General features: G+C 37.9%; 1 protein-coding gene across 6 annotated transcripts in view; it reads left to right on the top strand.

The window, feature by feature from the left end:
- Positions 1 to 16,236, top strand: part of LOC120956546 (netrin receptor UNC5C) — a 75,972-nt gene that overhangs the window by 8,549 nt on the left and 51,187 nt on the right. For 2 of the 6 annotated variants that reach the window (XM_049608263.1, XM_049608262.1), the window contains exon 1: positions 11,316 to 11,579. The exons of 2 other annotated variants lie outside the window; for them this stretch is intronic. The gene's annotated coding sequence lies outside the window, so the exon portion shown is untranslated. Of the gene's footprint in view, positions 1 to 11,315; positions 11,580 to 16,236 lie in introns of those variants that run through there. 2 more of the 6 variants (XM_049608264.1, XM_040378080.2) reach the window with 2 other exon arrangements.

Genomic DNA, 16,236 nt, shown 5'->3' with positions numbered 1-16,236 from the left:
ATGGAGTTAGTTTTTATAGGCCTAAAAAGGAATTAATTTTTATAGCGTTCCGTTTATGAGAGCAGAAATTAATGCAAACGTAGATCGCTCATTGGCATTGAAACTATCATATAATGTTGCACTGCTCCTCGCTACAATGAAATTGCATCAATCGCTATCAAATCAATCAATCAAAATTCATTTTAAGAAACCCTCAAATGGGTAAATAGCCTTAGCCAGCATAGGGTAAAGGTAAATAGTCAAATGCTTTATAGAGATGATTTATTTTGCAGCAATGTTAGGTATGTTATACCGTGTTATAACATAGACTATGCAAAGTTTTGTTGATTTACCGACATTCCTTGGTCAGTGGGCAAACATAGCTTTCAAAAGATTTATTGTTATTTCGTAGTGGACTCAAAATATTTGCTTGAAGATTCTATAATCTTCAAATCATTTATGGGACATTGTCCGCCGCTAGCAGGAAATAGAGAAGCACTCCGCCCTTTTTAAAAACAAACTTATTTGAGACAAGCACAAAGATTTATTACAAGATTAGCCAAATTTATATCTCACTCTCATATAAGAATTCTGTAACTTACAACGGAAATTATATAATAATAAAATACTATATGCCTAATGAAGTTACAAAAATCAGGGATTTTGCACTCAGTCTGTTTTGCCAAACTAACATGAAAAGAATATTTACCAATTCACGGACTTAAATTGCTATGTTCCAGAAATATATTTTTTATATTCTCTTCGTTTGGTCGAAAAAGATTTGTAGACTTACATGACATGTGCATCTTACTCCCCAACATTAAACAACATGCTGACTGGTGATGTAATTATACGCACGTCTGCCACGCTCGACTTGTTATGCGCACGTGTCGTTAGTATGTCACGTCACTTTGTCGGTTTCTCCATTTTTCTGTTAGCCTCATGATCGCTTTTGTCACTTGACAACTATATACTAGCACCAGTTTGCTTAGTCAAGAATCATTCCAATATTAATGCAAGAATTTTTATTCTTCTTTAGGGCTAATGTTTAATGCTCATTGCATAAGTTCAATTTTACATTTGCTTCCCATTTTCTCACAACATAAAATAAGACGCAACTTAACATTTACTTTATAACAATATATTCAACCCTATTATATCATTGAACAACCAAATAATAGAAGTGTCTGTATTTTGTATTCTTCACGAATAACAAATTAACTTTTACACGAAGCGATTTAACGGAGAAGTACTGTCAAATCCAGTTCAGATTTGATTTATATATCATCCCAACTCATGTTATTACAATGGTTCATTTACTATGGTTCAAATCCTTATTTAAGTTTAACAACTTCTCTATAAGTCCCTCATGTGATATGTTTCAAGTGTTTCAGCTGGGACTAAATCTACGTTGTCCGGCAAAACGCGAACGCATCATTCTCCATCCATTGAGTGGGAAGAAACTCAAACAACTGATTTATGAGCTCGTAGCACGTAAGTCGTTGAAGAGGCTTTAATGCAACGATACTGGATAGCCACACTATAGGTCCAACCGAAATAATTTAATCTCAACCGTTTAATCAATCGACACATGTATTAGCGAGACAGGTAACAGGCCAGCTATAGTTTATTACTGTTCAAACTGTCTAGCCGGGCAAAACTGCTGACATCAAATGCCAAACCACATAACAAGCATTCAAACTATACAATGTCTGAAATGACAATCCGCTGTCGTCGAGAAAATAACCACCGACATCGTGAGTGACCTTTGACAGCTCGTCAGCTCGCAAAAATACTTTCGGGAACAAGTCGTGTATTTGCTTTATAAATGGGATGTTTTTCAAGTAAAGTTTAAGAGAACTTGATTCATTTTGGATACGATATCAGATTGCAGTTCGGATATCTATAACAGTTTATCACAACATTTGCTCCTCGGTTCTCCATTGACATTATTTTGTGAAAATTAAAAACTACTAGACAACCAACTTATGGTAAAACTGAGAGTATGCGAACTGTAGTTGGTAACTGTAGTTAGTATGCGAACAATCAAAAAGTGGTTTTGGTACCCATTAAATAAATTTCAAAGCCCCTATGCCGAAAATTTCACAATCAATAAAGAGTAATGATCCGACTGGTTATGGCAACACGTCCGAACATTCAGAATTGGATGTGTCTTCCATCAGATTACAAAAACTCGCACTTTTTAAATTGATTTTTTATGGAGATGGTAAGGAAAAACTTCACAATTTCTTTCACACTTCTTTCGTTAAGTTTCAATGCGATAAGTTGTCATAGCTAAAACCGTCCATTTATGTTGTCATACTGCCGTATATTGCATCAAGAAAAGGTTTGTTTTTAATTGCCAACTAGTGATTGCACCCTACACAGTGACTGCATGGACCTTTATTTCTTTGCACATCTCCGTTTCGTTTCTATTTTTAATCCAATTGCTACCAGACACTATTCCTAAAGGAATCATAATTTCTTTTATTTCTGGAACGACCTGTTTCCGCTACGACTTCTGTTTCAGTGAGGGAAAAACATTTATTGAAGGAAACATCTCCATTCAGACAAAAACAAACTATAATTACTCAGTTACGCAAAATGAATTCAATACAACGAAGCATTGAATTGTTTTCACTGGAACACTTCAAAAATATCAACATTTTGTTGAAAAAGCAGAACATAATAATTAAAAAAAGTAACATAATAATTAATAAAACACCATTCCCTACATCGTAAAAAATTAACATAAATATTGTCCATTTTGTGTTTCATTCTAGATGCTTACGTTGGTTTTGCTTCAGGAAAATTGAAGTAATTACAAGGTATCTTAAATTAAGAGTTCTAGTCGAAAGCCAAACGAACCATAGCAAACAAATCTGGTGAGTATAGTAAGATTTTAATTTATTATATAAACTTAACATTATTTGACCAGTTATTTTGTTGAAAGGTGCGTGACAGCGTTAAACAAGTTAAAATTTAGTTTCTTGAATATATTTCAGTATCCTATCCGTGCGCTTTAACTTTAAACAATAAATTTCCTCTGCAAAAGCCCAACCATGGTAAAAAATTAAGCAGTAGATTAATTACAATCTCTTCCTTTCCTTGCAAATACTGCTCCTTAAAGAACTTGATGAGCTATCTATGCGAAATAATTACCCTTAATTACTTACTGTTGGGAATCTTTTCTTCACCATTGTTTCTCCCGTTGGTAATTAACCTTTTTGTGTGGGATCATGTACCATTAGTGCCAAATGCTTCAAGCGATCGTAGATCACTGCATAGCGAAAGATCTGAAACGTACTTCTAAACGCTGCTCGTATATGCTATAGCTTATATCTTTTGAATAAATTATTCATGTAACTGCAACAACAATCATTTGTTTTTAATACCTTTTTTCTTCATCTTTTCCAGGTTGCATATAACACATACAACAGCATGGAAAAAGCACTGTACCACAAATCATAGAATTGAATTGTACAACATCGGCTAGACATTTCCACTGTGTTGATCCAATAATACACAATATCCAACACTTCTCAAACATATTTCTTTATCATAAATCATACACAGATATAAAAATAAAAGAAATAATTAAAAAATGAACACTTTGTTTCTCAATTTCTTTCGAAATACTTATTATCTTTCACATATATTTGGTAAATATTTGAAAGAAACTTTTCTCGCAGGTTGCATCAACGTTGTATCGTGAAGGTTTGTTTGTTTTAAGATTAGATTGATTTCAGATTTTGCAGAGCGTCAAAATAAAATTATTACAATATCTTGATCCTTACCAAACACAAGTTGCAACAAGATATCTTTCGACAAATTAGTAATAAAGTCCCAGAAATTTATATCTTTGAGTTGAAGGAACATGATCGTTCAAGCTGAGGATATCACGCGAAGAAAGATGATTCATTTTAAAAATGATTTTATTTCTTGCCTTCTGAACGCCACCTCGTTAGTTGCAGCTATACTTAAGAACATTCTGAGAACTAACAAAACTGGAACGCATTTACAAGCCGCTGGATCATGGGACATTTATCATCCACGCAATCCGTGACAGAAATTAATGCGACATGTGAGTAAACTTCAAGATGCTGCAAACCTGAACGTATTTTAATTCTAAACATATGTAGCCTTAACGATTGTGTTTGTTGGATGGCCATTAATAATTACTGAATCAGTTCTCATTTATAAGACGATCTTCTTCATTTGTTTAAGACAACATTTCAGTATCATTTATAAATTGCTATTTCCTTCGTTTTTTGCAAATATATCACATAATTACACATATTTCACATAACAATTATTCGTTTTATTGGGCTTTCTTTATTTTGGCAAGTGTTGTACTAGAAGGAATCGTTGTATAGACACTAAAATGTATCAAACGTTTAACTATGCAGTGAGCATAATGTTTTTAGTAAATCTTAAGGCTGGATTTCTATAGAAGCTTTATTATCAAACAAAAAACTGGGCAGCAAATGTGGAAAAACCACAGGAAACTTATCCTCGGAAGTTCAGACAGGGCATTCTGTTGGTGCACAGTACAAATTAACCTTCGCGATACGGTGATGATCCTTTCCTTCCTGGTTTGCGTTAGTGGATGCGTTCGATTCTCACGACCCATGACCGAAGCGCTGGCCATTTTCATCGAAACCATTTATCTTTCCTTCCTTCCTGTGCACGGTTTGAAAATATTCGCCGCGCCTTACGGTTTGAATTATGCACGCAATCGTGGTTTTATTTGCGTGAAATATCGTCCGATCTCCTGGGCCAGGGTAGGAGTGGAGATTCGTGCCGTGGCATAAAAAATGAATCAGCGGAAAAGATAATCTGTTAAGCGCAATTAGCCGTAGAGTGGTGTACGGGCAAACTAGTGAGCCTTCTACAAAATGAATGAAATTTTCTCGTTCGAATATTTTTTTTTTCAGCGAATTTCATTTCAGTGTGTTGAATAATGCTTTGCACTAAGAACAGGATGCCAGAATGGATTACGTTACAATTATTTTTTATCGCGATAACATACTGTTTGCTGTGCATTTATCTTACTGTATTCCACATACAGCTTAGACATAATTGAAACAAGAATAAATTCGGATACTCATTGCCAAATGTTAACCTCTTTTTCATTAACATTATCAGCTAAAAATAGCTGACCTTTGATCGAAATGTTTTTGTAATCCTTTAAAGAAAACATTAACTCACTCTGTAACCCAAACAGTTTGGCAAGCGTAACCCTATCTCTGCTTCTCCTCTGGCTGAATGATTGCCTGGGAATGAGCTTTACATCAAACATATGTGTTTGAATACGCCTCTTGCTTTCAACTGTGCGTGGGATGAGAACGTGGGATTCACATGTGATGGATTTAATCGACAACCAAGACAAGAATCAATATTAATCTGTCAATCAAGTTTCGCTGCTTTTTTCACTTTCACTCAAGATTCTACGGTTTCGTGTTTCATTAACAGTGTGCTGTAACGTACACAGGATGCAAGATTTCGATTTTTGATTGACATCTTCATTGGCAGCGTTGATGGTTCCTTCATCACATACGTGCAGATATGCTAATGACGAAGTTAAATGATATGCATATTTCCTTTGCAAAAACCACTCAACAGTTGCAATGAAACGTGATATGTAATGTTTGTTCGGCCGGGAAATCGAAGCAAGATGCATAGAATCAATGAAAACAATAAATGCAAAGTTATCGATTTTATACAACTTATTCCTAGACCTCCACAACGAATCTATCACATCGATTACTTGTTTTGAACAACCTTAAACAAATAAACAACAAAACACATGCATAGCGAGGTGAACGTTGCCGCCTCTACACAAATGTGTTTCGTTAATCCCACTCAAAACCTCAAAAACGGATACCGCGTACAACCTATCAAACCACATAATCGTTTTCTCACACACAATTCGAAACAATTCAATTTGGTTTCGTGGGTAGAGAAACGCCCTTTCATGCGTGTAACGAAACTTGTTTCGCTGTAAAATCTGCTAAGTTCGTGTGTGGCATAAAACAGCAAAATTAATTGTTTTTCTTGAAGGCGGTGTTCATTGTCACGAGTTGAAGTTAATAAACGATATAATTTATTTTTCGCTGTGTTATTAGCAAAAGTATCGTGGATGCGATACATGTAGTGAATTATGTTACTGGATACTTTGAAATAGATAAGTACAATTCGTATAACTTAAATATTTTATAGTACATATTCATGTTTTAGTACATTACGGTAAGGGACAATCGTAAATACAAAATGATAAACTAACTCGTGAAAACATACTAAATCCAAACTATTGCAACACCCTTCCAAGCCAGGTGTGAACATTCTGTATCTTATTGTTACGATCTTACCACAGTAGTATAGCACCATAAAGCATTACACACGATCTTGATGACAACAGCCACATGCTTCTTTTGAGCACATTCATCTTAACCCACCTCTCTTGACAATGGAACCTAAGAACGAAGATATCACAATCCGAACAAAGGTATCAGTAGTGGTTGATTGGATGACAATCGTACGATCATTTCCACGTCTGGCACAACATTTTTGTACGAAGAGCACCTTTGTTGTATATTATGTCGTTTACACCTTTGTCGTCATAATTGTTATACCAGGCTCACCATTAGTCTTATTTTAGGATTGATTTATAATGTCTGAACAGACACAATAGTAGCTTTTCCAGGGTATATTCTCGTAAATAAAGGTCACAAGGTATAGTTATTACAGGCACAATTTAACATCATATTCGTCCATCATGCAAATCGCGTATGATTATCACGACTTTTTCAAACATTTATTTAAAAAAGAGAAAATATTGCACCATTTTTAATTGAAAACTAATGATTTGATTCTGTTGAAACATAAAACTGTGAAAATCAAATTAAATTTATTCTTTTTTTTTATTCAGGAGGAACGGTCCAAAAAGGCGTATTGCTTTATTCATTTTACTTGAATGGGAATTTTCCGAGGCCCAGAGTGCCATAACCTTGCTCAAGTTAATATGCATACATAAAATGCAAATGCAAAATGCTCTCCATTACTGTGCTTCCGTATAGCAATGCCGAAATTTCAACACAGCAATTTAAATCGCTACAAACACTAACTAACTAGGTAGAGAACAGCATGCACATTGGACTACACACTTCTTCCCGTCCTACAAACTATCAGTTACTGGCAAACTACTGGCATGCGCAGCTACCAATCACTCCTCGGAGTGTCCTTAAGAATAAGTTCTTGCACATTAATATTCATAGCATGTGCAAACATTTTGAACGAAATAGATTTTCCATTCGCTCTGCTTTAACCAACGAGGATCATCTTCAGAGGAAAAATAAAATCGTAACGGTTCTCCCGTAATCGAAGCAAGTACAAATCGCATTAAAGCGTAAAAGACCCTCGACAAACGTGCCATTCTGTATTCTACCTCATGACTTGGATATTATGTATTCAATTTTTTGCACTAAAAGTCAGACTATCACGAGCAGTAACATTTCCTCTGGACTATAGCGCGTGGCAGGGGTAGCAATTTTCCCACCCGGAAATGATATGCAATTTAGTTTTGTTTAGCTTTTAACACCCTTTAGCGGAATGGAGTTTTGTTTTCATTTATCCTTTATCGGTAATTAATATTCACAATGAATGAACAATATTTTAAATGTGATTGTATAACTTTTTGTTTCGCTTGTATCGATTAGGTTCAATTATCTTAATCCTCTTATGCAATTTTACAATCAACAATCAGTTTTGCTCTTGTCGTCAGAATGATCGAAACATTGTTAAACAATCGTTCATGATTGTACGTTGACATTTTCTGCCACGTTGTGTGGGATTTTGCATTTCCATAGCCATACCATACAGACAAAGGATTTCCATTTCGAAACAGCTCAGCTGATGATGCAGGAATTAACACTAATTAAATGTTTGTCGAAAGGATTATGGCACGTTACGGTCAGGCCGTTCCTCAAGAACAAATAAAAGCAAGGATTATATGGATGGCAGATCTCCCTGAACAGCTCGAAAGACATGTGCAATGTTTGCAAATGCTGCATAGATTGTTGTATGGAATTTGATCAGGCTATTATAGCTTAAATTATATGCAATTAAATATTTAGAACATTTTCTGAATTGTGGTCAGATTCGAATTGCAAATAAAATTAAAGATGAGGCTTAATAAAAAAGCTAAATATAATAAATAAAAATTAAATATTTCAAATTGCGTTTTTCATGAACTAATTTTGCCAGCCTGTACTAGGAAATATACAAAAAAAGCTACAGCTATAATGATCTCACACGCTTATACTTCTCTTGGATATATTACATGTTTCAATTATTTGTTCAACATGCTGGTAAAGCGAAGCGTAATGCACAACCATTGTTTTCTCCACATCCATCTTAAATATGCAGCACACGTTTCGAGTATCACACAGGGTGCAGTTTTATCGTAAACCATCTGCTGATACCCACACCAAAAACAAACCAAGCTGCCACCTACCTTAAAGTGGATAATCTACAGTGGAGTGACTGTAACACAATGTTTAACACTGGCCACCATTGAGCAGACGAAACATGTTGCAAGAGCAAATATTGTAGCAGTTTGTTTTCGTCTACACATATCCCAAACTGTACCTACCATTTTGTGGCGTCTTCACGGCACGAACACATTGGTTTGCATTGTTTTGTACCATGATGTTTCATAAGTTTATAATCTATACAGTAGCACAACTCCATTATTCCTAATTTTTTATTTGTGCTACACAGTTCTAACAACTATTTTTGATTTATTTCGTATAGAGCTATAATTGATTAATTTCGTATTGAAATTTCTCCAATAATATCACTAGAATAGTAAATAGAATTATTATTTTTTACTGCGACAATTTCCTATCATGCACAGTAATGCTATAAACACGCCCTTTCACATGAAAAACAATCAACAATAACGATGGTTGTGATTGGACTGGTAAAAATCCAAACTAAACATTTAAAATCGATTAATCAATTCCAATCCTCACCTTGGGAAAAGTATGACAAGCCAACAATGAGCAACAGGGATGGGAAAAGTGTTGATTTAATTAATGTGCACAGAATTTATTGCCGTACCGACAATCCATTAATAAACGCTTCGATCTGGTGTCCTGGTTCTGGTGGGTTTTGTTATGTGTATTGTCAGCTATTTTTTAAGATCCTGACAGTTTATTCACAATAAGTTTATGCTGCTTAAAGCGCATTACATTGGCATAAAATCGCATTTCAATAATGTTTTCAGCCCAGTGAATTTACACTGAAATTTTGCTCGATATTCGTGACATGATACACACAATACCTTATAGTAATATGAATACCCAATACAAGTAAATCATCAAAACGTAACAAAAAAAAATCTGTTTCCCATGCCTGCACAATTGCATCACATCCTTTCTATCAACCGTCACTTGGAATTCTTTCATAAGCCCAAGCGCTAGCTTTCATGAATGGGACCGTAACATGATACTTTCATTATTTCATCACATCCTCCCACCACCGCTCTTTCCCATAATTCATAATTAATCCTTTAAATTCACCCGCAATAAAAGAGGATGTCAGGAACCGCAATAAAGGATTCAGTGCTTCCCGCATGAAACAAGATATTTATTTCATTTCTATTTAAACTAATTCAAAAGGATCATTCTCCATGCATAACCGAGAGTAGAGCAATGACCAGCTTATATGGTGGTTCTGGCCTTTAGTCTATCCGTTTTGTCCCATCTTAATTAATTGATGTCAATTATGAATAGTAAACGGAAGTATCAAATTACCTTCTCAGCACAACAATATCGCTTGAACGAAGTATATTTCAGCAGACAAAAAAACTGTTCAGGTTCAGATGCAAAACCAACCTTTAGCTCATGGCTAGGCAGTTTTTGTGATTGTTTAAAATTGATCTCTATCTGCAAAATCAACTTATGCTAAGCTTTTATGTTGTGTGAGTTACTTCCAAGCGAAAACAAATATTCTTTTAAACAGATTGCTAATCTAACTTCTTTTGATTTACCCACTCAGTCTGATCGTAAACCACCATCATCATAATAAACATTATTTCCAACAAATGAAGCGATCGACACTTCAATGCAATAAACCTGTTCCGATTAGTACTGAGCGCTAAAGACAGCAAAAACCACTTTGCCTTGCATTGCAACGACTACATTACCCGTTTCTGTTACAAGCTATCCCCTAGATGAGGATATTGCTCTTTGAAGCAAAGCTGGTCTACCGTTCGCTTCTCATTCAAGGTGCGACGCCAGGACGGAAGGCACGTACTCATTAAGACATTTGCTGAAGCAAACGGAGCAACTTCCCAACGTTTATCTCTGCCTTTGCGTTTTGCACACACGCAGACGGGTTGGATCTGTACACTAGAGATCGAAGACAGTTGGCAGGAATAAGCGCTCCGGATGCGTATTCAATCGATGGTTCGAAAATTGCATTCCGATGCAAGCCAATTTGCATGTCAATCATCGTTCCGAGTGTATTTGCATACTATGAGGCCTGATAGTTTATTCAATTTGCAACAGTCCATTAGTCTTAAAGTTAAATTCTAAAAGGCTCAATGCAGAAGCATATTGACTCAATAACGACGTATGTTTAATGTAATGTTAGATTTATGTGAGATCATTTCGTCTTAAACTTAATTATTAAGTTTGCTCCAGGAAAGATCTTTGCGAGCTCTATAAAGACCATCCTACCATCTATTCGCTTAGAAGAATGTTAATAAGCCATGAACGCATATTGCGACAACATCATTCAGCAAACAACGTATGAGTGCTAAAAATACGCAACACTTCTCTACAGCATTAAAGGATATTTCCATGCGTTGTGTCACGGTTGTTATATCTTTTCTAAATCGCATTTTTGTACAACGCTCATCTGATGCTGCAGTTATAATAGTTTATGGACAACTTTAGCTTACAGAAAATTACATAAAATGACTTTAATAACTTACATCGGTTGTCGTAGATCACTGGTTAAGGCAATATTTTTATTAAATTACATATTCTGTTATGCCGCTATACATTTCACTTTTTGAATCGGAATTTCAAAAACCCGTCACGCTCTCTCCCATACGCAATGTGCGTGAGTTCTTCCGCGCATATGCTTTCTCACATCGTCCTCACTATGGAAAGATTCACTTTCTCATACAATGCTCTCTTTCTTTCGGTTGCTCTCACGCATCCATCCTAAACTCTCATTCTTCGAATCGCTTCTCTCCAGAATCCACCCAACGCTCCGCTCATTTCCATGCTACAAGCGAGCAGCCCGTAGCATAAACTGTTTCCTTCCCTCTCTCGCTCAGTCTCATCGAAAACATTCGCCGAGTAGGACGTGTTTTCGTCGTCGCGGCCATTCAACGACTTTCGTGCGCATTTGGTGTGAGTGTTGAGCTGTTGTATGGAAGGGTAAACGTATCGAGAGGAAGAGGGTTCAGTTGTTGTTTTCGTCCGTGCATCGTTCGTTCCTTGACAACCCAGTGCTCAGCGCCGTGGTGTGGAAGCCTCTTCTAGCACTGTCTCCTATGTGTCAAGGGTTGTTGTGATCCCAAGGTATAAGTGAAAAGCAACCGGCGGCAACTCAACACAGTCACAGGCTGTGAAAATATCGCCCAAAAATGTGCATATTATGATTGGGAATGGTAATTTTATTTTTGCATCGGTTGGTGCGAAAAGTTTGACGTGCCTCTTCAAGGTCGCCTGTCGACGTTCGCAAATGAAGTGATGTTGAAAATGCTGTCATGGAAGGAATGGTGCAACGGCATGCAAAGAGTGGATAGTGAAAACATAACCCCACCAACAACGGCTTGTCTGCAATGTGATTTGATGCAATCGTGACCGTGAAAATAATGATAGTGCCCCTACCGGGGGTGAGAAAGTGTGAGAAAAAGCCTCCGGAAAGATGCATCCGATACCGCTGCATCAGTGTGCATGATCAACGACCTCTTCCGTGGCGGCAATACAATAAAAAAGTGCAACGAGAAAAATTATAATCCTATGTGCCGCGTATCTTGAAGCATACAAAAAGGCACAAGAAGTTCTTCGTGTGATGGAAGAGGTGTTTTCTAGTGAATCGTTAACTGCTACAACGGAATACTTATCTGCTTTTGGGAACACAGTACTGTGAAATGATATACGCGCCGGATTACAAATGACGTCTGATAAATCGAATTTGGATTAACAACGAATGATTTATCACCTTTGCACGTCTAAAACGTAGATAACATAATCGCATCGACCAACGCAACCATCGGAGATAGTTCCTACACGGTAAGTTGTACAATGTTTTTACACATCACTTCACCCGTGTATCTCTTACATCATGATGTAATGTGCGCTCGGTAAACTTCTGAAACAAAAGGCCCCCGTTCCCCATGCGTCTTCTGTGTGCGCCACGCTTCGTGCGCTATAATGAACATACTCTTCTGGACAATTGCGTGCTTTGCACAGTCCTTTGGTTCACAAATTGGATTTAGATGAGGTGGAGCCTGCCATCCAATAATTCCGAAAACACTTCGCCGATATCCCTGTGGGACTTTGGAGGAAATTGTATTGCTTTCCTTCTTTTCTTTATGTCAATTCAATCACGGTTTGATTACATTCATTTTGTCAACCTTGACCGCAATACCGGCCGGCTCTCATGAACCAGACGCAATACTTCGATCCAAAGATCAAGTATATTTGCTCCAGCAATCTAACATAAGCGCGTGATCTACGAACCTCTATCCAGAATGCAGGAAGCTGTGGTTACTTTTACAACAAAAATAACAGCCCAAGTGTTCCCTGAAATTCTTCCATTCCGAACAACGCTCACGAACGTCTTTCTGGCAGACGCTTTATCTGTATGGTACGAGGGTAATATTCTACTACATAAACCAGCCCAACAACCGGCAGAAGGAGGAGGACCCTTTTATGTCTGCCATATGATACGGCGTTTTGCCCCATTCGATGGAATGCCAGAGATGGTTGGTCTTGTGCGACCGATAAGATGAGCGGAGGATGGGATCAATAATATAAATGATTATTTTCGGCCTAATTCGGTAAGAGGGCGCTTCTGTTTTGTTATCGATGCAGAAAGGGCATGTTATGTGAAATTTGCCCTTTCACTCGTCTGTTTTGGCTCCTTTCGGTCAATAACCGGAAGGAGGTTCATGTGTTTATGTAGGAATCGTATGATATTGGGATAATATACAAAACAATGTTACCGTTTGTACTAGTTCTAGCCCCGTTTTATTAGATGGAAAGTGTTCTCATACGTTGTTATTGCTTATAAATTGATTTTGGAAATGTACCAAAAGCCCGTTTACTTTTAATACATGCATAACCAATATTCTCCCTGTGAGCAAACGGAGCTTAAAGCATGTTATTGATGGAATCCATTTTTTCTTCTCAAAAAGATCGCTCGCAGGAAGGACATGCGATCGATTTCAATCACGCCATGTCATAGCAAACGTCAGTCTGCGGTTGGTCGCACTCATTCTTTTGATGTCCGGGTCCCACCGACCACCGTGTTGAAATCTTTGATCGTCGCACTTCAACGCAAACAAAACGTTCGCCACTACGGGCGATCTGTTTCAAAGCGTGTTGAGCGTTTAACACGTCATTAGTTTACAATGTTAAAGTTTTATTCACATTCCGCCGAACATTTTTCCTTTTTTTTTGTGTTCGTATCTCATTTTGCGATAGAAAAACTACTGGCAGATCTTTAAGCTTATTTAATATCTCTTGCAAAACCGATCAAACTCGCTCAAATACTTTCACTGTCAAACTACCTTTTTTTTTTCTTCTCCTTCTCTCTGTTTGATTCTCGCGCATTTTCCCCTCCCTTGACGGGAACGTGCTTTTTTGCCGATTTCTTTTCTGCTACTTACATGACCCAAATCATCAGATTAATGTTTCAATTGCGTGATTCAATATTTGCATGCTCAATCTCCATCGATCTTTCTCGTTCCCGCTCACGTCCCGCGCGGGCCGGGATGCTGCGTGACCAAGTACGGAGCAAGAAATCCTTCCAATCGGCACGCTTTATACATGGAACGGGCGTACGGTAAATAAAATCGCGCATTTTACTCTTTGATCTTGCCCCGTGTTTTGGTGGCGTGGCCGTGCAAAAGGAATAGGAATGCTTTGAAACCATGGTGGTGTCAACATATCGGGCAAGTGTCAAGTAGCGGACCAAATTGATCGCCGTTCACCGGTATTATGTGACGCTGAAGGTACGACTTGAACTTTAGTTAAATGTATGTTTTAATGTGGCTAATTGTTGAAAACAGCTTGTATTGTAAAACATATTATTGTCTCTATTTTCGATGATTTAAAACTGCAGATTGCTGTTCGATGCAATAGCATGTGATAACAAACATAGTTTAAATCAGTACCCATATAACAGTGACAAGAAATTATGCATGTTAAATAACATTAGTCATGCTTTCTCTGAACGGAAGATTGTGCAAATATGGAGGCTCACTGACGTATCAACATTGATCAATCGCAGTGATTGATGGGTCAAGTTCGAAGTCGGTATGAACAATAATTTTAAAACATACATTGGCTAGGAATGCAATTCTTGATAAGGTTGCACTTGCTGTACAAAGGATCGTAGTATGTATTCGAGATAACTTCTTTTGTTTTGTATAGGAATATTGGTTTAATCAATTTATTGAAGAGACGCTTGAACTATTCTAGCACACATTACAAAGAAAACATAAACTCTGCGTTACAGTCGTGTTATCTTTAGTGCATGTTTAATGCAGTAAATGCAATATTATTCACATTCAGAGAATATTCATTTGCTTCATCAATTAATGTTACTTATCCTCTTGCAAGTAATGCTAGCATTTCTACTACCTATCTCGAATATTTTACACTTCTCAAACTCGTTGCGTATATTTTGAACTTGCTAGTTTTATTTAATACCATCCGCTCTTTACGTACATTGCTAAACTAAGGCTATATTTTATAGCCTCGTGCCAATTCACTTCCCTCTCTGCGCCTCTCTGCCAACCTCTCTTTCTATCCTTTCTCCAAATACAAGCACCATCTGCCGTGTTGTATTGTAACCGGGGCAAGTGAAGCATGTTAAACCGCGTTCGCGGACGCATCGAAGCAAAGTCACTGTGTTCCGGTGCGATATCGGGTCAACCGCTGCAGGCGCGAAGCGGTACACAATCAGCCCGTTTGTCCAACGGTTCATCGGTTTAATTTGGATGCCTGCATGGGCCTCATTTTGGTCAAGCAGCGCGATGACGCGAGCACTTTTTTGAACACCATTCACAGAAAAGCTTCCTCTGGGGTGTAGATGTATCAGCTGCTACATTTTCTGTGTGAGTTAGTCATTTTTTTCTCTCGTTCTTCTAGTCGTACGCAATGCGGCGGCTAAACTGCAATATTCCCATATGCGTTTGTTATGGCGACAACACACAGGATGAAGTTGTCTGCTGCTGACGAAGTGACGAAAGAGGGATTTGAACAAGGCGAGCAGCGCTCTCAGCCTCTCGCTCTATTTTTCCATTCCATTTGCCGGGCAAAGGGACACAACAACGGGCGCCCTAAACATGCTTTGCATATTTGCCCACAGCCTCGACCATCCTTCACACATCCTGACACACAACCGGGAGCAATTTGTGCACGTTATCGTTCGTTAGACCGATGCCCTTGCCTGCCCTGGCCCTGTCTTCCGTACGCATCCCGTCCAGGCTTATATTCTCGAAAGTCTGTTACTGGTTCTGGTTATTGGTGCGTCTGGATTTGTTATGTTTCGATGAGCGGCGCCAGCGAAGCATAGCAGCGCCAGAACTTTCTGCAAAGGTTACTTGCTGAGCGAGCGATTGATTATGGGGTGGGTTCATTGGACACGTGTGTGGTTTTTTGTTTGGTATGTGTGTTATTTTATTATGTGCCGCTATAAACTACCAAGCACTGTTTTTAGTTCTCTTCGTTTCCATACCATTCTATAATGTGTTTTTCGTGAAATCCGAACGCCCGGTTTGGAGCACACACCTGCACGCAAACTGTTCCCGATCCGCGTTATCTACGCTACATCGCGTGAGATTGATGAACATGAGTGGTTTAGCACTACCACAAGCGATGCTCGTCGTAACGCTTGAATGCACTTTCATGCAAAGCGGTTTACAGAATTAATTTATCCACGCTTACTTGCCCCGTAACCCTACCGGGAGAGAGAAAGAGTCAATGAGCGTGGAGTTTGGAG

The sequence above is a fragment of the Anopheles coluzzii genome, chromosome 3 (genome assembly GCF_943734685.1).
Source record: "Anopheles coluzzii chromosome 3, AcolN3, whole genome shotgun sequence".
Taxonomy (NCBI): domain Eukaryota; kingdom Metazoa; phylum Arthropoda; class Insecta; order Diptera; family Culicidae; genus Anopheles; species Anopheles coluzzii.
This window is presented reverse-complemented; position numbering and strand designations above follow the sequence as displayed.